Source organism: Silene latifolia, chromosome Y, assembly GCF_048544455.1.
Source record: "Silene latifolia isolate original U9 population chromosome Y, ASM4854445v1, whole genome shotgun sequence".
NCBI classification, from domain to species: domain Eukaryota; kingdom Viridiplantae; phylum Streptophyta; class Magnoliopsida; order Caryophyllales; family Caryophyllaceae; genus Silene; species Silene latifolia.
This window is the reverse complement of record NC_133538.1, coordinates 302,874,202-302,886,729: the sequence shown is the minus strand read 5'-3', so window position 1 is coordinate 302,886,729 and position 12,528 is coordinate 302,874,202.

The window sequence follows — 12,528 nt, the reverse complement described above, 5'->3', positions numbered from 1 at the left end:
TAGCGGGAGGTGCAGAAACGAGGTGTCTACAGAGCACCTACTTTGACTGAGGCTAGGACAAGGCAAAAGTCAAAGTATAGCCCTCAGATCAATCGAAGATTACAACCTGAAGACTATGGCGACGCGAGGCAGCTCAAGGGGTCTGAACCATGGACTTGTCGTCGGGAACATTTTAGAGTCGGTCGACTATCGGAGAGGGTCATTTAAAGTCCATTAGACTACGTAAGAAAGCTCTCCAGCTATAAGAAGAAATCATACCTGGGGAATCTGCCTGTGTCTGTCCTCAAGCAAACTCTCCCTGGAAAAAATATTAATGATTATGGGGAATCTGCCTATCTCTGTCCTCAAGCAAACTCTCATTGGGAGCGACAATGGCGCCATTAGCGTCACTGAAGAGAATATAATATATCGACAACGACACTCCATTAGCGTCGCTGAAGGAAAATAAAGGTATCGACAACGACACGCCATTAGCGTCGTTGAAGGAAATAAAATGTCGTGGTTGTCTTGTAGTTTGTTGAAGAAAATGCTGATCTGGACAAAGTGAATGCCAAAACGGAGCCATATATTTAGGAAGAGGCGCACAAAGCCTGGTACCAAAAATAACGAACTTATAACAAATTTTAACAAATTTTGAGGAAAACCTGTTGAGGAAAAGGCGCAGCAAGAGCTGCGACCTTTGTAAGAGGCGCATCTAGTGTTGCGTCCTTTCCCAAGCTCGTTCCCGTCTGGGTAAAAACCCGACTTTCAGTCGTGTTCTATTTTTCTTTCAAAACATAATTTCTTCATTCCTTTCTCAAAACCCAACCAAATTCGTCGAAAACTTGATCGAATCTTGCCATAAATCATGACTAACCAAGGTATGTGTCTCGTTCTTGCTTTAATTCGCATTTGGGCTTGATTTTAGGTCGAAAAATTAGGGTTTTTAATACCCATATACTCGAAAATTTGGGGCTTTCGCCTCAAATGGATTTACCTCATGAAATTGACATTAGAAATGAGTAATTGGCAATGTTAGGAACACAACCATATATCCCTTTCGAATTTTCGTCGAGTATTAAGGATTTGAGGGCGAAATGTGAGGGTTTCTCTGCTAAACCGTAGAACCCTTCAAAAATGACGCTAAACCAGCCCATTTTTGATGAAACTTGGTGTTCTGGAATCCTTGAGTAGTGGGTAAACTTGCTATCATGTCGGATTTTTGAGTTGTGACAGCTCCTCCGGGATACTTTTATATGGCATTTTTAACATTGTAGCGAAATGCTGCCGAACTTTCGGCTCAAACTCGTAACTAGGCTCAGACTTGAACTATTCTCGACCCATCTTACCATATGAGTGGTTAGAATTTGCAAAGCGCGGCCAAGGATGGCCAGAACTGCCATTTTTACGATCGAAAATGCTAGAAAAATGCTTGAAAATTCTTCTAATATTGCCTTATATCGCTTTGATTGCAGTGGATATCCCTTCTACGTCGGGGAGAGACTTCATAGAGACCAACGTTGACACTTTACCTTCCACCGTTCAGGTGATGGAGGAGGACTTAGAGGAGAAGGAGGAGGCCCCACGGAGGGCCAAACTGGGACAAGGCGGCCACCAGCTTGTAGGAGCGCTGGAGTGGGCCGAGAAATGGGATGGCAGACATCTCATTTGGGCAGAAGAGAGCCACTTGTCGTTTAGGACGGCAAGGAGTATGGTGAGTCTTCCATTTGCCATTTCTTTTTTTTATTTATTCATTGTACATATCATTGTTCATTCACTTCTCATTCCCTTCTTATTCATTCATTCCTCGTCATTTGCTATGCTTAATAAAACTCTCTTGAATTGACGCAGGAAGCCGGGAACATGAGGTCCTTTTCTGGCTACACAACGATGATGGATGCCTTCAGGAAGCTGACGGAGGAGGAGCAAGCCATCATCGAGTAGGGAGCTTTTGGTACCTTGGTGCGGGCTTGAAGAGAGATCAAGGAAAGGAATATTCGGGCCAAACTTTGCCTGATTCGAGCCTTTCTTGATCGGTTTTGGGACACGACCTCGACTTTTCATATGTCTTTTGGAGAGATCGGGGTTACTCTGGAGGACTACGGCATGATCTCGGGCTTGCCGTGTGGAGAGGAGACGGTGGTGTGGCCGTCGACGGCCATGAGAGTAAACTCGGCCGAGGCTAGGAGTTTGATCAGCTGGAACCTAGCAACGAGTGCGGCCCAGGTTCCTGGTTTGGTGTCGAGTTCCTACGTGAGGGACTACTATGGCGGCAGGGTTCCGGCGAGGGTGAGGATGGACCGGCGGATGGTGCCTCCACCTCCTTGTACTGCTGAGCAGAGGGCTCGTCTGTGGCTTTGGTGGTTCTTGTCTTCGATTTACTTCGGAGACAAGGGGGAGAGGCTGTCGACGAAGCTTCTTCCGTTCCTTGCTGGCTTGGGTGACCTAGGTCGTTGGGACTGGGTTACTCCTAGCTTTGCGGTCCTCACTCGCTATATGAGGGACATGGTTCGTCCGGAGTTGATGGAGAAGGGGACTTCTCCTGTCACTGTCGGTCCTGGACTTCTGTTGGAGGTATGAACCTTTCTTACAATTATTAAAGATCATTTTGTCATTTTATTCCATTTATTTTTTGAAAATATGAAAGATAACTTTGTAGAGAATAAATTTGTAATCACTATTTTTGTCTGCAGGCGTGGGTGTACTCCTACTTTCCCAGTTTCGTGCCCAAGAGGGCGGCGGATGTTCTGAGGGAGTACCCTGTCGTCAGGGACTGGATCGTGTGCCGTCAGAAGAGTCAGCAGTCTTCGTACGACGTCTGTAGGAGGGGCGTGAATGCCCTGAGCTTGGACAGCGTAAGTATCTTGATTTTCAATTATATTTTTTCTGTTGTTTAGAGATGACTGATACCCGTCGTTGTGAGTACCAAAAATAATATTTATAATACCTATTAAAACTAACAGAAGCTGGTGGTAACAGGGTCGAACCACAGGGAGGCGAATGTAATTAATAATTGTCTATTTCTAGTCATAAGGTAATAGTATGTGGGGGTTGATTGATTTGAGTGATCTATAGCTAAGGCAATAAAAGTAAAATAAACTAAACAGTAGATGAAATCAAGGATTAAAAGGGTGCTAAGATGGTCGGTTCACTATAGTTTCGGCGGCAGCATACTAGGTAGGTCTAAATCAAACGCGTGAGACGGGAAAATAAGAGATCCTCTCGGTCCACTCTCACAAGTAGCATCTTTCGATCTCGCTACAGGTCCCTAATATCACTAATACTAACTTTCGTCCTGAAAAGTGACTAAAAGGCTAAACTAACTTATCTTTCGATCTCGTTAATCTAGTCATCTTAATTAGGTAGGCTATATCCCTTCCCTATCTTTCGATCTTTATTGGGTCGGTAAAATCCTAAACATTCAACTAGTCGCGTGCACTCGATTCGTCAAACAAAGCAATTAAATTAATTAAAACGAAGCATATCTCACGAGGCCAGTCGATCGACTAGGGTACCCAGTCGATCGACCATGGCGCGATTCAGGGTCCCCTATTCTAATGCCGCCTAATCTACAGTTCCCCTACATCCTAGCACAAGCTATTTAGCTACTCATGGTATTGATAAAAACAACAACAATATTAATGAATAAAACTACTGGATTCATGCTTGAAATAGTTAAATAACAAATAACAATAAACAATAATCGGCTTCGGGAAACTAACTAGCAATTCTATACTATAACGAAATATAAGCAATGAAACTGAATAAGAGCAGGAGAATACCGAACGGAATTTGCAGAGAATAAAGATCCAAGAACCCGAATGCCAAAGTAACTTTTATTGAATGGAAAAGATTATAAACTAAATAACCCTAAAGAACTTCTGATAATAAAACTAGATTAAAGCTTGATAAAAACTCAATAATCGTTCTCAAAACCTAACATACGTTATATAGAATACAACGTAGTTCTTATTGCCAAAACCTAACTACTATGGGCTTGCTATTCCTCGATCTTTTAATTCACGTCAAAGTAGCGGTGTGGTCGATCGACCACTGAGGCCGGTCGATCGACTGGTAAGCTCTGAACAATGGCTTCTGGAAGTCGAGGTATGGTCGATCGACCATAGGTAGCGGTCGATCGACTGCTTTAGCTGATACTTGACTTCTAAATCCTCGTGGATTTGTCCTTCGTGCCTCGAAATGCGCACCAAGCTCGTTCCTTGAGCAAATACTTCACGTCAAATGCAATGCAAGATACTCGGGGACGGATTTGGTTCAATATCTACTCATTTCCGCATAAATCTGCAATATTACATAAAAATACGAAAGTAGACGAAATGGGGCAAATAGTAGCCTTAAACCACATAAATGAGCTCTGAAAAGCGTGTAAAATAGGGTGTAAAACATCATATAATTGACACGCATCAAACTTCCCCAAACCAAACCCTTTCTTGTCCCCAAGCAAGAACTAGACTCGATCCTAAAACCTAATGGAACGAGTTCAATCTCAGAGCGAAATGCACATGTAAAGCCTAAACCGATTTAATGCAACAACCAACAATCAACTAGAAATGTGAATCATGCAAACGAGTTATGTAGTCGTCAAAAACTGCTGAACCGTCAACTATAGAGACTTATCAATATGGACTCTCACGGGTCGCTCAAATCACTCAATAAATATAGGTGAATATATGTGAAAGATAGAAAGAATTCATTTTGTTAGTGACACTCAGCTAACTATGACGTATAAGAACATGCCTGCAATATAATATGAAAGTAATCTCTACAACCGTACATATGCATTCCAACCGAACAAATGACCATGACACATGCCGAGGTAAATAAGGGATATGTGAGGTAATGGGCAGAAAAGGCAAAACATTTATGGGAATGTGGGGGTACAGGTGATCAAGCTAGTACCGTAACAAAACCATATGACAATATCCACTTCTTGCTCAAACTTCAATCCACACGGTGCTATAGCAAGCACAAAACTCACAATCTCCGAAATAATCAACTCCCCATAAGATACAAATGAAACGTGGGAGCAAAAATCGCCATTTGAATAAAGACTTGAATCATGCGAATTGATTTCTGTTCTTCTCGGGCATCGGTCGATCGACCAAGTAGAGCAGTCGATAGACTGCATTAAACAGTACAACACTCTCTTTTTCTTTTTCGAATCATTTTTCTCTTTTTTTTTCTTTGTTCCTTTCTTTCTTTCCTTTTTCCAACTTCCCAACTTCATCTCAAAATGAGCATATGCCACCAAAAACATAGTAACAATCCCAAAAACTAAACTACTAGCTTGACCAGGGTAGGCTAAATGTAGGATGTAGCAATGGGACAAAAAGGCTGTTTTTGGCAGTGTGGAGCTTATGGGCAAAATGAGAAAAAGGGGACCTCTACCACATGTGTCAACAAACCACAAACCGAATGCACACAGGTATTAAGCAGATTAAGTTCATATTTATGCAAATTAATGAAACATGTCTCATAAGAAGTAACTACTCACATCCTAGATAAACTGGTCATAGATGACACCAGTTATAAGCTCTAACAACTCATAAAATGATGTAGTTTGCCAAAAATCAAAGTCAAGTTTCAAGTCCAGCAAATAAATTAACGAGAACTCGTAGACTATGCAATTGATTCTACTAATAACATGTCAATTAGCAAGGCTTAGGCGATAAAACAGATGGAAATGCAATGTCATCATTGAAATACTACCGTTCCGACTCAACCTATATGCTAAAATAAACGTGCAATGAGCTTTGAAATTTTTAATTTTTTTTGAATTTTCTGTAAATATGGAGAAATTAAACAACAATGCAAGACAAAATGTAAACGTGAATGCAAAAACATATGAAATGCAACGCAAAACTATTCCCCAAACCAAATCGCACAATGTCCCCATTGTGCAAAATCATGTAATGAAGAAAAAGAAAACGGGAATTTGCGAAAAAATTAAGTAAACAAGACATGAAGTGAAGACATTGAGACTCACAAGACTTTAAGCGCAGCAAAAGGAAACCTCCCCAAACCAGCGTGAGCTAGGAGGTTTCAGTAGCCAGCAGTGCTACTAATAGGTACCTGAAAAGACAACAATACCACGCATAAAACCGAGAAAGCAAAATCGGGACGGTGAAATTATGTGCGGAAATGATAAAATAGAAGAAAACAGAAATTAAGCGGAGGATAAAGTGGAGAAAAGACTCCCTGAACTCCGCAAATCGATCAAACACAGCAGGGGAATGATCGAAAACAGGTACAACAGCACTGGATGGTCGATCGACCACATCACCCAGTCGATCGACCAAGGTGAACAACAACAGGAGATTCTGAAGTTCGCAGCTCAGTCGATCGACCCTAGAGGTCAGTCGATCGACTGGAAACCTGCTGTAACTTTCTGATTTCTTCAATTAGCTCGAGCACTTGAGCTAATATGGTCTATAAACCTGCAAACGCACATAATACCGCGCCAAAAATTGCACAAAACCCAAAGCAATAGTCTAAAGTATATAAAATCCTAAGCAAACTTAAAATGCGAAGTCTCGCGCACACAAAACAATAAAAAGTTCAACGAAAGCAATAAAGTGTATAGTTTTTGAAAAAGTCGTAATCAACTAATAGTTGATCAAGAATGGCCACGGAATGGCCCACTTGGTCGGCTTCTGGCTACAAGAGGTAGCCTCAATAGTGTTCATCTTCTCATCTGCACTCTTCTCAGCTCCAGCATCCGCAGAACTCAACGGATCAACATGTCGGACATCTTCCCATTCAATGACCTCTTCGGACTCATCGGAATCCAGATCAGACTCCGTTGTTTTGGCTGGCTCATCTTCGGGCTCCTCATCCCTGCAATAGCTAAGGCATCCTAGACCGCCTCTTTGAACTTTTGGCTCCTTCACAGCTAGAGCGACATGCGGCTCTTCCTTCCCCAAACCAGCTCCTGCAATGTCTAAAACAGAAGAATCTTCTTCCACTTTGCTCCCAGTCTGGGGCGGAGGTATCACAACAGGAGTAGAGGTAGATATAGGCATATCAGGAAGTATAAAATAAGATTTCTTTTCAGAAACCGTATTGCAAGTGACGGGCCACATGGGGTCTTTCTTCCTAGCTGTCTGGGCAAAGACAATGGAGTGCTTCCCTACCTTAAAGGTCAAAGTACCCGAACCAACATCAATAACTACACCAGCAGTGTGCAGAAATGGTCTACCAAGAATAATAGGAATGTGGGCATCTTCAGGCATATCTAGTACCACGAAGTCAACAGAGAAGAAGAACTTCCCTATTTGCACGGGAATGTCCTCTAAGACTCCTATTGGCTGGACCCCAGAACGATCACCATCTGTACTGTCATGTTTGTGACTGCAAACCTATTCAACTTTAACTTCCTAGCAAGACTCAAAGGCATCACACTAATACTGGCTCCTAGGTCACATAAGGCTTTCTCAATAGGAAAGGTACCAATATTACATGAGACTGAAAAACTACCTGGGTCTTCTAGCTTAAGGGGTGCAAGATGGGCTCAAATAAGAACATGACTCCTCAATGAGTGCGACAGTATGCACAGTTTCAAGTGACTTCTTTTTAGATAAGAGTTGCTTCATGAATTTCATATAAGCAGGCACTTGATTTAGTAACTCAAGAAAAGAAACTTGTACATTTAAGCTACGGATAACATTTTCAAACTTATTAAATGATACATGTTCCTTCGTCAAAGACTAATCTCTCCTGGATAGAGGGTGAAGTAGCAACTTAGCCCTCTCCTCTAAATCTCTCATGCCGGAATCGGTGGATTTAGGCTGAAAATCCACCACCTTCTCCTTGTTGTAGCTTGACCCTTCTTCCGACCGTCTCAAATGTGAACCATTAATCGACAAAGGGTCGTACTTGAACCGAACGGGCCCATCAAAGATTCGGTCCGGCCTCAATATTTTCGGGGTAATAGTACCCCGAAACAAGTGGTCCCTCAAGTTATTGGGCATCGGAGGACGAAAAGAATCACCTTCCGCAGCTTGGTCAGTCGATCGACCATGTTGGTCAGTCGATCGACTGACTTCTACAGAACAGTAGCTTCTGGTTGTCGCGGACCAGTCGATCGACAGGGTATATCAGTCGATCGACTGACATACCCGCGATCGTCTCTTTTCTTGTTTTTGTTCGTCACAGCCTTCTCCTTGCTTGGTTCCGCCTCATCCTTTTCAGTGACGTCCTCAACCATAATGGGCCCATCAAGGGTAGACCCACTCCTCAAGGTAATTGCATTTAAAGTCTCCTTTTGATCAGTTTGAGTCGGTAAATGTCCCGGAGCTCGAGTTGTATTCTTGCTAGCCAATTGGGCAATTTGGCTCTCCAACATCTTCATCCCGGCCTCTCTAGCTTGGGATTATTTCAACAACAAATTCTTCAACTCGGCAAACTCAGAATTTTTGGATTGCTGTTGCTGCTGAGGGACATATGGAGGATTTTGGAACTGTTGTTGCTTATGAGGGGGCACATAATTCAGCTGCTGCTGCTGTGGAGGTTGAGTCGGATTTAATACATTTTGGCTGCTCCACCTCAGATTCGGATGGACATTCGGGTCATAGTAAGTGGTTGTCTGCCTATAATGTTGAAAGGCAGCACAGGACTCAAAGGGATTAGGAGAGTTGTCTGAAACATGTCCCTCAGCTCCATATCTTTTGTAGACGAAAGGACCGTCTGAAACAGCATTCACATGGTAGATCCCTCCTTTTGAATCTCCTCCCAACTCGTACTTATCCAATCTCGCCGTGAGAGCCTCTAATGCAACTACAGAAGGAGATTCAGCAGCTCTCCTTTGATTTCCCCTGGAATTTCCATACTCAGCTTTATGGGTGGCCAAGTCATCAATGATTTTCCACCCCTTAGTCTCTCCCATATTCTCCTGGAATCTGCCACTAGCTGCCGCATCCAGGATAGCTCTCTGATCGTCATAGAGACCATCGTAGAACTGATTGCATAAGCTCCATTTCTCAAACCCATGATGCGGAATGGTTCGCCCCAGCTTCTTGAAATGGACCCATGCCTCATGAAAGTTCTCATCCGGACCCTGTTTAAAGCTCGTTATCTGAGCTCTAATAGCATTTGTCTTCGACGCAGAGAAATATTTCTTGTAGAATGCCAAGGCCAAAGAATTCCAGTCGGTGATCCCATTAGCAGCTCGATCCAGGTCTCTATACCACTCCCTTGCAGCATCGCGGAGTGAGAATATAAACATTGTCTCCTTCACCTGGTCCTAGGTCACACCGGTCGGCGGGGGTATAGAGCAGCAATAATCAATAAATATCTCCATATGCTTGGCTGCATCTTTATTTGCAGCTCCCCTGAATTGGTTTCTCTCAACCAAGTTGATATAAGAAGGCTTCGGTTCGAATTTCCTATCAGCTCCCGGTAATTCGAACCCCTTGTATAGATTTGCAGCTGTCGGCTCAGAGTGACTTGCTATAGTCGCTTCTTCAGCCATCTTTAGAAAATATGGAGAAGTGACGGTCTCAGCTGATGAAGTAGAAATAGGATATGAAGGTGGATCCTCCTCGAACAGCTCGTTCTCGTAGTAACTAGACAAAGTACTCGGCTCTTCCTCTGTCGGCAATATCCTAGATGATCGTCTCAACTCGCGCAAAGTCTTCTCAATCTCAGGATTGAACGGTACTAATTCACCACCCTGTGACCTGCGCATAAGAGGAAACTACAAAAAGAATATGAGAATAGTTTAAGGAACAAATGTCCCTTAAACTAAGAAACAGACTAAAATAAAACAACTAAAAATTAGAACAATTGCCTCCCCGGCAACGGCGCGAAAATTTGATACCCATCGTTGTGAGTACCAAAAATAATATTTATAATACCTATTAAAACTAACAGAAGCTAGTGGTAACAGGGTCGAACCACAGGGAGGCGAATGTAATTAATAATTGTCTATTTCTAGTCTTAAGGTAAGAGTATGTGGGGGATGATTGATTTGAGTGATCTATAGCTAAGGCAATCAAAGTAAAATAAACTAAACAGTAGATGAAATCAAGGATTAAAAGGGTGCTAAGATGGTCGGTTCACTATAGTTTCGGCGGCAGCATACTAGGCAGGTTTAAATCAAACGCGTGAGACGGGAAAATAAGAGGTCCTCTCGGTCTACTCTCACAAGTAGCATCTTTCGATCTCACTACAGGTCCCTAATATCACTAATACTAACTTTCGTCCTGAAAAGTGACTAAAAGGCTAAACTAACTTATCTTTCGATCTCGTTAATCTAGTCATCTTAATTAGGTAAGCTATCACCCTTCCCTATCTTTCGATCTTTATTGGGTCGGTCAAATCCTAAACATTCAACTAGTCGCGTGCACTCGATTCGTCAAACAAATCAATTAAATTAATTAAAACGAAGCATATCTCACGAGGCCAGTCGATCGACCAGGGTACCCAGTCGATCGACCATGGCGCGATTCAGGGTCCCCTATTCTAATGCCGCCTAATCTACAGTTCCCCTATATCCTAGCACAAGCTATTTAGCTACTCATGGTATTGATAAAAACAACAACATTATTAATGAATAAAACTACTGGATTCATGCTTGAAATAGTTAAATAACAAATAACAATAAACGATAATCGGCTTCGGGAAACTAACTAGCAATTCTATACTATTAACGAAATATAAGCAATGAAACTGAATAAGAGCAGGAGAATACCGAACGGAATTTGCAGAGAATAAAGATCCAAGAACCCGAATGCCAAAGTAACTTTTATTGAATGGAAAAGATTATAAACTAAAGAACCCTAAAGAATTTCTGATAATAAAACTAGATTAAAGCTTGATAAAAACTCAATAATCGTTCTCAAAACCTAGCATACGTTATATAGAATACAACGTAGTTCTTATTGCCAAAACCTAACTACTATGGGCTTGCTATTCCTCGATCTTTTAATTCACGTCAAAGTAGCGGTGTGGTCGATCGACCACTGAGGCCGGTCGATCGACTGGTAAGCTCTGAACAGTGGCTCCTGGAAGTCGAGGTATGGTCGATCGACCATAGGTAGCGGTCGATCGACTGCTTTAGCTGATACTTGACTTCTAAATCCTCGTGGATTTGTCCTTCGGGCCTCAAAATGCGCACCAAGCTCGTTCCTTAAGCAAATACTTCACGTCAAATGCAATGCAAAATACGAAAGTAGACGAAATGGGGCAAATAGTAGCCTTAAACCACATAACTGAGCTCTGAAATGCGTGTAAAATAGGGTATAAAACATCATATAATTGGCACGCATCAATGATCATAGGAATGACCCCCGTCCTCTTGCTTTAGTGGGTGCCCCGGCCCTGAGAGAGCTACACTAGAGCTCCTGCTTTCGTGACTGAGGTTCTCCATCCTCGGAGTTCGAGTCGGTTGCTGTTGACGACGCCCATGGGGCCTGTGTTGTACTTGGGTGAGCGTTTGGCTCGGCAGTGCTCCCGCGACGCTTTCACGGTTCACATCGATCCTCCACGGACGATGTTTACGGAGCCTTCAGAGGCTGAGAGGACGACGGACCTGGCCGGTGCAATTGGTGACGCTCTCCTTCTTCCTGGCGAGGAGTACGCTGAGTTTGTTCGTCGGAGGTTAGCGTACTGCCGATCATGGCAAGCATACTTACTTTGTCATTTGTCTTTGATAAAACCGATGAATGATAAATGATCATTAAAATAATGAATGATTTGAGATTTGCAGGAGATCGGGGTGGCGGGCGTCGAGCTCCCATTATTTCCAGAGACGCTGGAGTACACTGACGCGACGGGCATAACGACGATCTCGGAGATCCGCGACTTCGACGAGGTGGTGACTTATGCTGGCTTGGACGAGTGGCAGCACATTGTGAGGAGGGTAAGCCTCGAGCTTCGGTTGTCTTTAGTCTTTGATGTTTTATTTACATATGAATGCATTTGTTTTAACCTTTTTCTGTATTTGAATGAAGGTGGCACCATCCAGTCACGTGGCGATGTAGAGGATGGCCAACCGGCTACGAGCTACAGCCATCGAGGCCCTTACTAGAGGCTCTGGGAGGCAGGTATGAACCTTTTCTTCCCGTTTTTGCTCCTTATCTTTACTACTTCCAAACTTGTGAAGGAAAGTGGAGTAAAATGCCTTGTCTTTTCTTCTGTGTGTAGAGGGAGCGTGTCTTAGAGCGTGAGATGGTGCAGTCCCAGGAGGAGACGGCCCACTTGTTGAGGGAGCTCGAGACCAGAGATACTGAGATCGCCGCTCTTGAGACGATAGTAGCTGAGTTGAGGGGTCGTCAGGGCTATCCTGTTGGTTGCTTGTTTGTTGTACATTTTTCACATTTTATTTTTTGATGTCACTTTACTTTGGGCAGGAGCCCGTCCTTTCGATATACATTTTCTTTTCTGGTTGTATATATGATGGCATGTGTGCCTTTGCTGCTGGGTGTTTGCTGTATCTGTAGGTTAGCTTAGAAAACAGGTTTGGCATGTGACTGTTTGCGCCGTCATGCTGCCGAAATTTACGCCGAAAATCGTATAGCAAAGCATATA